Below are 15,311 nucleotides of genomic sequence, written 5' to 3' on the forward strand. Positions count from 1 at the left end.
TTATAACTGTGTTTGTCATTGATGACAACATTGTAATAAGTTTGTAAAAGACTAATAGAGAAACAAACTATGACTTCTATATTGATAACATTATATTACTTATCTGATGTTGTGCAGTTACTAGCACATACTACAATGTGTATTTGCTACATAGGAAAGTGCGCAAAACCTAAATCGACAGTGTAAAAAATATATGATTGATTTATAGAGAACCATATAGAAATAGAGTATTAGGAAAGAATTTCTATTGCATGATTGCTACATGTTGTTATAATTGCAGTAAAGGGTTGCACAGTGAACTAGAGATAGTTTATTGACCACCAATGATGTTAGAAAGTGTGCATGTATGTAAGTTGCATGTGTGAAATTTTGTGTATAATTGTGAGTTGACAACACTAATTAAATGTGTATTTCATTTAATTAATATATGATAATAAAGTATGAAGCCGAATCAAGGATTTATGATTGAGCATGGTATAAAAGAAAGATGTTTCCATGTTTTACAAACATGTGATGAAGTGAAGAAGACTTGTGAATTATTAAGCAAAAAAGTGATACAAATGTAGAATGATCTACCTATGCATATAAGTGACCTTAAGGGTTATTATTACTAAGTTCAGAGTTCTAGATTTGATTACATAGTCTAAAGGTGAAGGAGTCAAACGTACTGGATAGAGGAAGAAGTGAAAGCTTGTTACACATGTATTATTCTGAAAAGAATAGTACTGAGGTCAATTGGAAAGTGGGTTTATTGATCTAATCTTGAAGTTGTTTGGATAATGGGTTCAACTACCATCCACAACTCCTAATAGGGTTGGAATCTTCTAACAATGATTCAAAGTCTCCTAATAGGGACTCTTTGTACTAAATGTTGTAATAGACTCCTAACAGGGTCCATCCTCTAAAAAGAAAAATTCATATTAGTACATCATTTTCTGGGCATCATTCCCACCAGGGTTTTCCCTCTAATCAAGGGTTTCCCTAGTCAAAATATCTAGTGTAATTGTGTATGAGCATCTCTTTATGGTTATTGTTTACATTGGTTGATTGATCAAGATTGTTTAAAGATGATAAATGTTTTAATTGTGACACAACTGATTCAACACCCCCCCCCCCCCCCCAAAGTTATATTGGTGGACTATTTTTTCTAACAAAACAATTCCTAAAGCATGGGGGAGAATATGCATGAGATAAGGATAGAAGCAACAAAAAAGTTCTACTTGGTATTCTTGAAACTTAGATGTTTTTCATCTATGTTTCCATCAATGCCAAAGGGGGAGATTTTCAACATAGAATTATTTCTATAAAGACTGGTAGAGTAGTAGACAAAGATCTTGATGGTATCGACAATGGTTTTATTGTGTGGTCTTGCATAGTTATGGAAATGTACAACATAGTGTCTTGATGACATGGTTAAGTGTGTAGAGTCGAAGTTGATGGTTTATGGAAATTGTACCTAATTTACAAAGAGTAGTCTAGAAACAGAGTATTGGGAAAGTAGTTCTTAATGATTGTTGTCTATCCTACATCCCATAAGTAATGAAGTGATGCATAGTCAAGTAGTGATAGAGGATAGTCAGATGTTAATGCTAGAGAGTGTGCAAGCCTTAGTTTCACACATGTGAAGTTTTGTATAGGCTATGAGCTGAAAATGCTATTATAATTATAATTTATTAATTATCTTATTGTAATTAATTGGGAAAGCCTCAAGGCCAACTCAAGGAATTATTATGATGATATATAGAAAAGGAAATATGTTTTCCTTGATTGGATAGTGTTTGTTCAAGTATTGCAATTGTTGTTCAAGTGCAAAGTGTGAAAAGGAGAAGAGTGCTTAAAAAATCTATGTAAACAATCCAAGGGATTATTGGATTAGAGATTCGAGATTTGGTTACAAGATATGAAAGAGAAAAAGTTTGGTTGATAGGATAGAGATAGAGGAAGGAAGTACATTTTAGTTTTATTATTCTTCAAGGAATAATACAAAGATCATTTGGACAGTGGGTTCATTGGTATTTCCCTTGAAGCTATTTGGGTAGTGGGTCCAGTTATCTTCCATGACTCCTAAAAGGGTTGGCACAAATCCTAATAGGGTTGGAATCTCCTAATAGGGATTCAAAGTCTCCTAACAAGGACTCATATGTATTGAATGTTGTAATAGATTCCTAATAGGGTCTATCCTCTAACAAGGAATATTTATATTAATACATAATCTTGTGGGTACCATCCCCATTGGGGTTTTCCCTCTGATCAACAATTTCCCTAGTTAACATACCTAGTGCTATTGTGTATGAGTATCTTGTTGTGGTTTCAATTTACATTATTCATATGGTTAAAGATTGTTTAAGATTTTTAATTGTGATATTAGTTGAATAACTGATTCACACCCCCTCTCAGTTATATCAATGGACTATATATTCTAACACATATTTCTAACTACAACATTCTCTAATTGTAGTCTATCCATATTACTATACATGTTGTAATACTTATTCAATTGAATGAAATTGTCATTATTAATAATTTGAATATTTAAATTTTCTACCTTAGGCTTCCAAGCCTTCTTCTCAATTGATGTCCTTGCTTCTCCAACTACTTATTCAGTTGGCATGTCTTCTATTTCCTCTTCTTATTTAGACTATGATTCAACTATATGTAAAGATTTTATCCTTTCCCCAGTCCACTTGCTTTAACTCTCTTTCTAATAGGGGACTTGGTAGGTTCAGTTTTTACTTTGGAAAGTCTCTTTGATTTCCTTGTGCTTGGAGGAATAACTAATTTTCCTTATACTATCTGTATTTTCTCTTTATCAATCTTCTTGGCTGGTTATACAATAATGGGTTGTACTTGTTCTATTGCAGCATAAGGAATAGTAGGTATTTGTGTAAATGGTCTAGCTATTGTGACTCCTTCTGAGGGTCCTACCATAGCAAGGGTTGTGGTTGCCAATACCTTTATTTGTCCACTTTCCTTCATTTCCAAGGAAATACCTTTAACATAATTGAGTTCTTCTTTGGTCATACTAGATTCCTTCAATATATTTTCTATCTTTTTGTCTACCTTTTCCTTAGTTTCCTTTCTATAAAGTTCATCGTGAACTTCTTTTATCTTCTCATCATAAGTACTCCATCTGGGGAAATCCTTATCCACATTATAATCCAAGATGATCTTCACATAACCTTCAATTATGTCTTCACTCATTTTATAACCGATGGGGTCTATGAATTTGACTCATGGTTCTACTGCCTCCATACAAGTAACATCTACCTCAACCATGAAACATATATCATTTTTGTATTTCTCAACTAGCGAAGGCGGGATTCTTAATCTTTTCTTCATTGTTGATTGGAAGCTCTTCATCATCTCTGTTATATCAATTGTTTCCTTTTCTTCTGATTTATTTCTATAGTAATGTCACCAAGTTCATGGTACATTGATGGTTGTCCCATTCTCTATCTAGAATACTAGGGAATTGTCTAATTACCTAAAAGAATAGATGTGTCAGTAATGCTTCAAATATGAACACCATATTGTTTGTTCTCTTCAGCTTGTCAATGTTGTCTAGAAGTTGCTTCTTCACTATCTCACAAATATTCACCTTTTCTCTCTTTGTTGTCATCAAGAATACTACATGGATAAATCCAATAGTTACATAATTTATTGTTGAATTGTGGTTCAATTTGTATCTAATAATCTTACTGATTACTCTTACATCTATTTCAGTTATAAGGTCAATCCTAATATTTAGATTGGATCTCTACCAATTTTTTACATTATTCTCATTTACTAGATTACTACCTTCATTGCATAGACTAGTGACCTTGTGGATCATATCATTGTCAATCATGATAGGGATGTCTCCTACCCAGAATATTCCTTCATATATTCTTCTTAAAATGATTCCACTCCATTCATTATTATCAAACTTTTTATATGACATATAATTCACAATGTTCAAGAATATATATCCTTATGAATGTCACTATCACCAATGGTATCAAATTCATAGTGCATACATGATCTAATATCTTCCACATGCACTACGTTCTCTAGGACTTTTGAAAATGCTCCTAACGGATCATTTATTAAAGATAAAAATTGATTCTTGTTGAATTTGTACCTTGGCCTCTCACTTACATCACATACAATGTGATATTCCATCTTTAATTGATTCAAAAACTTCAAAAACTTTGTAAAAAACCTAGTAATTATGTAACTAGGGCTTTTTGGATTTCACGCTTGTAGATGGTTCCAATTCACTTTTAGTTCACTATCAAATCCATCTTAATTGATTCTTAATTCTTCAACTAATTGAATGGTACTCACAATCTTGTTTGCATTCTTTAAATCCCTTGAAATTAAACTTCACATTTATTGCACAACTACTCAATTTGTAAAAGCTTCTATCTGTTAACCATTAAACTTGTTTTAATTCATACGACCTCATACAATCTCAAAATGACTAGTGCTCTTAACCAGAGATTCCTTATGATATGTTGTGACGCCTAAAATTTACAAGGCTAAAACATAGATACAATTTATTATTATTATTATATTTTTTTAAAATTATTTTTTTATTCATTTCTTTATATTTTTATTTACTTATTCATTTAGTATGGTTATTATTGCTTAATTATATTAGGATAGATGTCATTTAATCTGAATGACATTATGAATTCATACTTGAACAAAACAAAACATTGATTACTTGCCATAAGCTAAATACAACATTTAATTCATGCTTCCACATATCCCTAATCAATTGCCGACTTGACCATACCAATTCTAACTCTACAAACTTCCTAACATCTAATGTCATTAAAGTTATTAACTAAGGCACCTTCTAATAAGTATTATTATTATTTAGGAAGTGTTGCCTGAAATGTCCCTTTTCTGATTTTATATGATATTTTAAGCTTCTAATCAGATCTTTAAGATCAAACAACCAATATTTCAAAGATCCACCAATTTCTCAATAAACTCCAAATCGGGTATGCCGAAAATAGTGCCAAAAACTTCACAGCTTCACATATTATTAATAAATCTGAAAATTGACATTTTTCATAGAAATTTCAGCATCATAAGAGCCTACAAAATGACATTTCCAGATCTGTATAACATTTATACAACAAATCCCAAACAATGGATAACAATAATGCTCATCGGGCTCCCGAAAACAACATAGAATACCTCGAAAACACCACAAAAACACTAATAATCTATCACAGAAGTATAATCATGACAAAATACATATATTTAGCTCTATTTTAACATATAAAATTCTGAAATACAGCAGCAATAAAAACTGATATGAAATACTCAACTGGAAACACCAAACTCTTACAAAAAAACACACCCGAGAACTCACAAATCTGCACTGTTCAGCATAAAGGAAAACTCTGCATGAGCATGCACATGGAATGGCTTCAAACTCCCATGCTTAGCCTTCTTTGAAACCTAAAAACTCTCATTCTTGGGTCTCCTTCTCCACAAGTTTGGCAGCCTCTGAAGAACAACAAAGAAATGAGCAAAAATCAAGTTCTGGAATCAGCTAAAAATGCCTCCAAACCCCTTAAAAGATGGCATAACCCTAACTCACGTCCAAGAGGGGTTAATAAAATATATTTTAATAATAATTTTCATTTATTAGTCCAACGGTTTCCAAAGATTAACCCCTTTTTTCTAAAACTTCACCTTCTTGGGCCTGCCTACGTTTGGCAAAAATTATTATTTCTAATTATTTGAAAAGGGACATGACAAGTCCTCCCCTCCCAAATATTGCTTGTCCTCAAGCAATGGCTAAAAAATAAACCAATCAATCCACCTAGATCCCAAATGTAGTCATGAACTATACTACTGTCAATTAACATAGGCTCCTGCAATATCCTCTATAATATAACCAAGAGGAATCCATAATCAAATTGACAATTACAACTCAACCACACTCCAAAATCACCATTGCCATAGTCAGAAACCCATAAGACACAAAATCTTAGAACATCAGAACCCAAGTAAAGTGGAAAAATCAAACTACCAACATAGTAAATTCCATCAACACATCCCACTGGCCTATATGGAATGTACAATCCAACTCTGCAACAATGGTGAATGCTCCCGAATGAAACTGTACCAAGTATGGAAAATCCACAAATTGTACAACTCCTATAGTCAACACAACTCTACAAATCACCAGCCACTGTCTCATAACCATAACTCCCATGCACTACTAATGGTGAAAAGACATTACAAGATAAATAGAAATAAATGGAACCCAAACCAAATTTTTCATGAACAAGTGATACATCCCACTGTGACTGACCACCAGCTAAGTCAGGAGATGTCATAGCCAAAGGAGTAGAATCAATAACAACAACTGCTGAAGCATCACTCCCAAACTCCTACTCTAAGTCATGTATTATCAAGCTGTCAACTGCAAAACCTATCACCATGTCATGCCAATCACAACTCTCATCCCGAGGCATCAAACTATCCCATAACTGATGACAAGCACTAGGAACCAAAGTACATCTCTGTATCATCATCTCATCAACATGGTCATCAAAGGTAAATTGATGAGCATACCTCACAGTGTAGTGCCGATAGAATGCGCCAATCTTAGCCTCACCAACATCACACATGATCTTTGATACAACATCTCTAGTCTCTATGCCATTAGTACTAGAGGCCACCACCATGTCAGGCATGCCACAACAATTTGTTGCAACACCCAACTCAACTGAACCTGACTCTAGTGGGAATGAACCCGATATTCTAATGTTAGTATCAAGGATGGATGCATCCCCATCTCCACTGTCTCTAACAATCTCGACCATGGACATCCTCAAATCACTAGACACCATAGCTTGTGAGTGTACAGAATCTGGTAAAGATTGCAGTCACTCCAACTCCATGGTCACCTTAGTCAAATGAAACTGTGACTCCTCCAAAGCCAACTGTGTACTCTCAAGAATCTTAGAAGTCACCTTGAGTTGCTCAGTAAGCTCACTCACCTCATCTTCCTTGGCCAATAATTCGTCATATGCTGTAATCCCCCACTCTGTAAGATAATCTCTGTCGGCTATCAACTGCATATAATTCTGTCTCAAAATTCAAATAGCCTCCCATAAAGAGTGGATCTCTGTCAAGGAAAGATAACTGCCTTCCTGCTCATCACTAGTAGGAGAACCCCATCCATAAACTACTAACAACTGACTAGCAACATCAAAATGCTAGCAAGCAATAGTAATGTCTTGCTCACTAATTCTCAATTGATTAGACACATGATGGCACTGGCTAGACTGTCTCCTACAAACCTCCTTTGAGGCACTGTCTAAAGGAGTACCCTCAAAGTTACTAGTCTAAAGAGTATTACCATCCATATCCTGTGAATCAACTCCAAAACTCATATCAACATATAGAGTATCAAAAACTATAGCACTGATGTCTAACTCCTCTATACCAAAAGAAACTACCAAGGAAACTAAGTCTTCAAAACTACCCACTGCATCCTCCTAGATGTCATCAATGCCAATATGATCTTGGGACTCATCTGTACACACTACCAAATATGAAAGATCATCAACACATTCCAGTAAGTATGGTCGATTGGATATATGAAAAAGCCCAACACCAGTGTATAAAAACTAATACTGGCATTGGACAAGCTACTAGCACAAGAAAAGACAACACCGTGCAATCTACTAATCAAATCCATGATAGCACCCAAACAATCACTACTACCAAAAAGTGTTAAAGATTTCCAGTCAACTGAATCCCAAACACCAATATAAAAATCTCGAGTCCATATCCGTAAACTATAATTAGCTGGTAACTCAAGCAAACTCCTCACCTGAGTAATATGACCAATACCAACTAATTCCACATACCTGTCTGACAGTGTCCCTATATCCTGGATGTGAATGCAATATGAACTTGCAAAATTATCAATGACCACATATGATCTACTATTCATAGAAAATTGAGTATCAGGAGTGCAAGATGAAACTAAACTTAATTCCATGCCATGCTTATCCCCATGTCTCTCCCAGTCTTGTAATTCCAATGGAGTATTCACCAAAGAAGCTCGAGTGTCCTCAAGCTCGTGAGAAAGCCTGTCAAGTTCCTCCTCCTTCTTCCTCAAGGCATCTAAATAGTCTCCAACAAGGCTAAGAAGATGGTCACGATCTGATAGAAGATGTAAATAACTCAACTTCATCATTCCTATTCCTTCCCTAATCACTTGCAAGTCAACAAAAGAAGTCTTTGCTTGAACTCCCTTATGTCTACCTTGTAACTAAATCATTCGAATGTGATGCTCTATCATATCCCACATCCTATCATGATGAGATAATGAAGTCACAATACTATCTTTGTTCACCTTCAGCTGGCTGGACAAATCATGTGAAGTACTACCTACCTCAACCTCATGTGATGAAGCATCTAACCGTGCCTGGTACTCTTTCTCAGAAAAGTCATGAATGTTCAATGTCTTCTCATCTCTACCAAGTATCTCACCATCATGCACAAAAAAATCCTCATAATCATCATCTAAGCCCATTACCTCCTGTGGCAGAGTAGAATCTAAGACCTCTGCCTGGCTATAAGCTAGTTTCTCAAACTCCTCATGCAAGTTCTTGGTAATTGTGTCATCTTCCCTATGAGAAAATTTTCCAAATAGAAATCCAGTCAACTTATCCACCTTATCTAGGTCGAACAACATGTCATTCATCATACAGTGGTGCTCAACCAACTATTCAGACATGTCATGGCTTATTTTCCTAAGTTTATCTCGAATGTCTAAATAACCATCCTTTCTACTATTCTGACTCTGGATATCAATTGTCCAAGATCGTGTCCTCTGAGACTTTGTACTATACCTGTCCATTCTAGATAAAGTAGAGTGTAACCCCAATAGGTTATAACTTCTTCAAACACCAAGAATCTTTATACTTCAGATGTTTGACATTTCGTCAAACACTTTGCAAGCAAGGGGTCGTATGACTGATATAATTTTTCAGATTGCTTGGATGTCTTGGAAGAATTTCTTTGCCATCTCATTTGGATCAGCCATACTTTTTCCTTCCTTGGATTTTTTACTTTTACTTTCAACTGGAGGTTTGATCAAAATTTCTTTATTCTTTTCTCGCTGCAAATATCCCTTTTCTCTTTCACTTAGTTGCATGCAACCATAAATTTTAACATGTAGCTGATTAGAAGCAACATGCAACCACCAAATTCACCAAGAAATAACATTCAAATGATTAGAAGTAGCATGCAACCATAAATTTTGACATGCATCTGATTAGAAGCAACATGCAACCTTAAATTATGACATGCAAGATTTGGGTAGTTGTCAAAACTGACGTGCAAACTTCTACAAACCCTCACCCTGGCAAGATCATAGCTCTGATACCACTGAAATGTCCCTTTTCTGATTTTATATGATATTTAAAGCCTCTAATCAGATCTTTAAGATCAAACAACCAATATTTCAAAGATCCACAAATTTCTCAATAAACTCCAAATCGGGTATGCCGAAAATAGTGTCAAAAACTTCACAACTTCACATATTATTAATAAATCTGAAAATTGACATTTTTTTATAGAAATTTCAGAAGCATAAAAGCCTAAAAAATTACATTTCCAAATCTGTATAACATTTACACAACAGCTCCCAAACAGAGGATAAAAACAATGCTCATTGGGCTCTCAAAAACAACACAAAATAGCCCGAAAACACCACAAAAACACTAATAATCTATCATAGAAGTATAATCATGACCAAATAAATATATTCAGCTCTATTTTAACATCTAAAAGTCTGAAATACAGCAACAACCCAAACTGATATGAAATACTTAACTGAAAACACCAAACTCTTACAAAAAAACACACCCAAAAACCCACAAATCTGTGCACTGTTCAGCACAAAGGCAAACTCTGCATGAGCATGCACATGGAATAGCTTCAAATTCTCATCCTTATCCTTCCTAAAAACCTACAAACTCCCATTTTTTGGTCTCCTTCTCTACAGGTTTGGCAACCTCTGAAGAACAACAAAGAAATGAGCAAAAATCAAGTTCTGGAATCAGCCCAAAATGCCTCCAAACCCCTTAAAAGAGGGCATAACCCTAACTCACATCCAAGAGGGGTTAATAAAACATATTTTAATAATAATTTTCATTTATTATTCCAATGGTTTCCAAAGATTAACCTCTTTTTTTTCGAAACTTCACCTTCTTGGGCCTGCCTGCCTTTTGCAAAAAATATTATTTTTAATTATTTGAAAAGGGACATGACATTGCCCCAAAAATATTAAAATATACCTAGGACCCCAAATACTATTCCATCTCATAGCACTATTTGTCTCTACCCATCATTAACTAAAAACCAATAACGTTCTGCTAGCTTATTAATTCTTGAAAAAAAAAACCTAAATACCAAATGCAACCAAATAATGGAAATCCACACAAGGACCATTAAATAATCCACTAAGTCATTAGATGGCAATATACCACCCGCCCTCTAACTAAGATGATCCATACTTAGGTTGTTTGAAGGTCTCACTAAAATGTTTGACTTTGTACATGTGCTAAATTCAATTATGATAAACTAGGTCACCCATACTACACTTCACTAGACTAAAGGTGCCAACCTACTTCCACATCTCCATAGTCTAACTTCACCCTTGGAATGTTTGTGAACAAACATTTATAAAATTTGATGCATTCGTAGGTTATATGAAATCTCTTGAGTTGATTTTACACATATATTTATTTAAATTTAATAATTGTTCTGCAAGTATAATCCATATATTTATCGGATGACATATATATATCATACTACATAACAGTTATGATACAATTTATGAAAATGAGAACGAGCTAGTTGCTAACAATCCATAGGATGCCATATCTTTGTTCTATTGTTACAGGTGATAGCTATACATGATATATTGAACATTTCATAGCATATAGTATTATTATAATTTCAATAATATTTATTATAGACTTCCAAATGCAATACCAATAACTACTTACTCAAACTTAAAAAAACTATATTATCTATTTATAAACATAGATACCTCACACGTTCTAATATTAAGCCATTATTATTTTCTAATAGTGACTACCGTCCACTATATAAATTTTTTTATTGCACTCTATGTTGTTTCTCCACATATGTCTCTAACTTACCTTCTATTAATTCCTACTAAAAATATATACTAAATAATACTAATGACAAAATAAAATTCCATAATCCTAAACTACACTACATACCCTAAACTTTAATTCTATCTACATCTTATGTTATCTCCCCAATCCCCAACACCTCAACACATGGGATAGTGCACTGCATAAGCCTTATCAGGCATGCGGTAACATGTGGAGGCCTGCAACTCTCCAAGTTGGGCATGCATGGGAGGAGGGAGGATGGATGGTTATCTTCCTCCTTACCACTCACTTTACAAGCTCCCTCATTGGTGGGGTGTGTCGCATCACCCGAGGCCTGACATGGTCTCCTAATCATGAGGTGTGGGTTGATGGGAAAGGTTATGGGGATTATGAAGAGTTTAGTAAAAAGGAAGTAAGTAATAGTATTTTCTTTTAATATTCTTTTTTCAGTTGTAGTTTGATTGATTTTTTTATAAGGCAATGTCTTGTCGCCCATCTAGATCATGTGACCCTCCTAGGGAAGGCTTTAAATGTGTAATTGTTACCCCTTTGTCTTTTTAAAAGCTACTTTGTTATATTAGAGTGGTCAACTTCCCTTGTTAGGGAAAAGTGTAGAATTTTGACTTCTCATGGGATCTCATATAAATGTTAAATATTTATATTAAAAGTTTATATTCTTAATTTAGAAGTGAGATATTCTAGGGAATATTCTTGATGAATATTTTATTATCTCTATAATGGGTGGAATATTTTTCCTTTTCTCATACAAAAATCAAAGAGTTAAAATGTGTAAAATGTAATCTACAACATGTATTTTCTTATGAATTTTAGTCTACATCATGTATTGTTTATTTGCTTCTATTACTACTATGATATTAAGGCGATTCATTTGGTGATAGGTTTGATGTTATTTAGATACTCTTCTACACATGAATAGAATTTTCAACCTATTAAAAAAAAATACTTGAATAAGAATTTAGCACTTGAAATGCACTTGTATCAAAATCAAATATGAATCCATTAGATTTCTCTCTCATATCTACAATGGAGCTTAACATCCACTTCCTTATTGATGTAATACATAATGTGTCTTTTCTTCATATGATCTATTATATTGTACTACATCTATATGTACCATTTCATAACTTAAAAAAAGAGAGAGCATGATGAAAATCTATATCTAATCCTTTCTATGAAACTTAAGAGTAATAGAGTATCTAAATAAATAAATAAAAACTCCTTGCATTCCATTAGTTATGATACATTAATGTTACTCTTGGTAAATAGATTGTTCTTTCCAATGTAACTCTTAAATTCCCAAACCTGTGAGAAACAATTTGATACCAATAGTTGGATAATCTATCATGAGGTTGATAGATTTCTTCTGAATTAAAAGATACAACTCCCATATCAATGATATTCAATGAATCTTTTTTTATTCCTAAACTAACTAGGTACATTCTTAACCTGAGAATGAAAGAGGAAAACCAAGCCAGCCCTAGATAGAACTAACTCAGGCAGAGAATTCAATTCTATGCCTAGCCAACCATAGGAATTCATACTTCTTATGACTCCTTGACATTGGTAATGCAATGTGAATGCTATGTATGCAAATGCAGTGCAAATGAAATGAAAGAGAAAATTAAATAATCCCAATTCTTGTAAAAGGAATGTTTGCAAATACTCTGATTTACAACCCATTCATTATTCAACACGAGATGCAAGATGATGCCCAAAACTAAAAATAACAATACTCTAATTGATTATAATCAAAGGAGAAATAACTAAATGCTTCAATTCAAAATAAAACCCTTGTTGCCTTGAACATCACAAATAAGAATGCTTAGATTTTATTTGTTCACAGCTTATGCTAAATCTATTACAAAAACTCAAACTCTTAACATGCATAATGAAAATGTGAAATATTAAACTAAGTTCCTTCCCCCTACTCCAGCTCTCTCTCTCTCTCACAAAAAAGAAGAATCATTTACAAATGAAAAGGTTTTACAATAAATACATTCTCCAGCAACCGTTTCGTTTCTTTTGGTGACTTTTCAGTTCTATAACCGACTCTTGTCTCTTTGATTTCTCATCTTCTTCCTTTTCAAAACTGATATTCTTAATATCTTTAAAGTTAATAATGATGTATCTTAACATATTTAAATTATATTTTAACAAAATACATTTAAATATGTTAAATCAAAATCTTTCTTTTGTAGGGCGAATAGAAAAATAAATATTGCTACCAGTAAAAATAGGTCATGTTTCGAGGGGCATATCTTTTTCTTCCACCATTGGATCGTGCTCATTTTTAGATATGTTTTTCCAAACTTAATTTTTTGAATTTTCACTAAAGATATTGTAAAAATAATCATTGAGTCAAAAGATATGAGCTACTAAATGCTGGTCTATATGACTATTACAAAATCAAAATTGATAAAATAAAGTTTCCAGCCATTCTAATTCCACATGCTTTGTAACCCAAATGTATTCAATTTGGTAGTATGTGCTTCCATGCTTACCATATTGATTCTCTATAGAATTTTGGGAGTAATTCTTTGGAATTCTTGTGGTGAAAAATTCCAAATGGAGGTTGAAAAGCATACCGAGTTCTTAGATTTCCACTTCTTTGTTGTAGGTGAAATTTGCACATTCTAGTAACAACTACACTTTGAAAATAATTAACAAGTAATATTTCTTCTTTGTTACCATGTCACTAGTTACATAACACTCAAATTAATTCTTTATGGAAATCTATTTTTTGTCTTCTCCCTTTTGTGGAAAACTCCAACCTAACTATGAAAGGAATAGCAGAAAATGAATTTTCTATCTCATATTTAATGTCATGTTGATGTCCAAATCTTCGAGAAATAAATCATTATGAGATTATCATTCTTTTTTTAATCAATCAAGAGCTCTTTTCCATCTCTCTATTGTGGATTTGATGCATGGTGGAAATTCTATTTTTGAGTGTGGAAAGCACACCCAATATTCAATTTTCCACTTCCATGTAGTGGGCACAATATTGATGTAGATTGATTCATAAATTACTTTTTTGGAGTGATCTTGATACTAGACCCCATATATCTTCATTGTGGATTGAGATTTTCCTTTTCTCTCCTCATGTGAAAAACTTAACTTTGACTGCAAAAGACGTAGTGGAAAATGAATTTTTTGCTATGCTTTTCCTTTTGTTGAAAAATGAAACATTTGTCTCTCCAATGGAAAAGCTAAAAATGACTATGAAAGGCATAGCGAAAAATGAGTTTTTTGCTACACATTTTTCCTTTTGGTGGAAAATGAAACATTTGCTTCTCCAATGGAAAATCTAAAAATGATTGTGAAAGGCATAGCAAAAAATGAGTTTTTTGCTATGCATTTTTTCTTTTGGTGGAAAATGAAAATTTTGCTTTTCCAATGGAAAATATGAAAATTATTGTGAAAGGCATAGTGGGAAATGAGTTTTTTGCTATGTATTTTTTCTTTGGTGGAAAATCCTGAGTCGACTACTCCATTGCAGAAAATTCAAGAATTGCTTCTCCATGGTGGAAAAATGAACTTTGACTTCCATTTTGCTGCTACATCTACATATCTAGACTTAGAAACAATTCAATCCTTCATATAAAATTTCTTAGAATGAAGGAATACATTAGCGGAAACTTATCATGGGTGGCAACTTAAAAGTTTTAAAAATTGGGGTACTTTTAGTGCACCTATAGTTGGCTCTAAATTGGGATTATGTGTTGCAAAGTGCATAAAGAATCCAATATCTCTAGCAAAAGACAAGTGCCTACCCATTGGGCTATAGATTCTAGAACAAATAGGACTATCAAAGAATTTCTTTCCGGAAGGGCAGAGGGGAGCAAGGCAAAACCAAAACTGAGAAAGTGGGAAACACTAAGCTAAGCACATAAAAACTGTAGAAAATAAAGCTTATTTACAAACATAGGTGAGGAGGTCTCACCAAAATGAAAGAGAGTAGGGAGAAACTCAAACATAACCATTAATCAAAAAGGAGAAGTATGATCCTTTCTAGAAAAGAAACTTGCTCTCCAACAAGCTGCAACAAAACCATTGCCTTTCCATGACTTCATCATTGTTGAACGTGAATCTAGAAGAACGTTGAAAAAATGTGAC

Source organism: Cupressus sempervirens, chromosome 11 (assembly GCF_028749045.1).
Source record: "Cupressus sempervirens isolate cs-2001-9-10 chromosome 11, ASM2874904v1, whole genome shotgun sequence".
Classification (NCBI taxonomy): domain Eukaryota; kingdom Viridiplantae; phylum Streptophyta; class Pinopsida; order Cupressales; family Cupressaceae; genus Cupressus; species Cupressus sempervirens.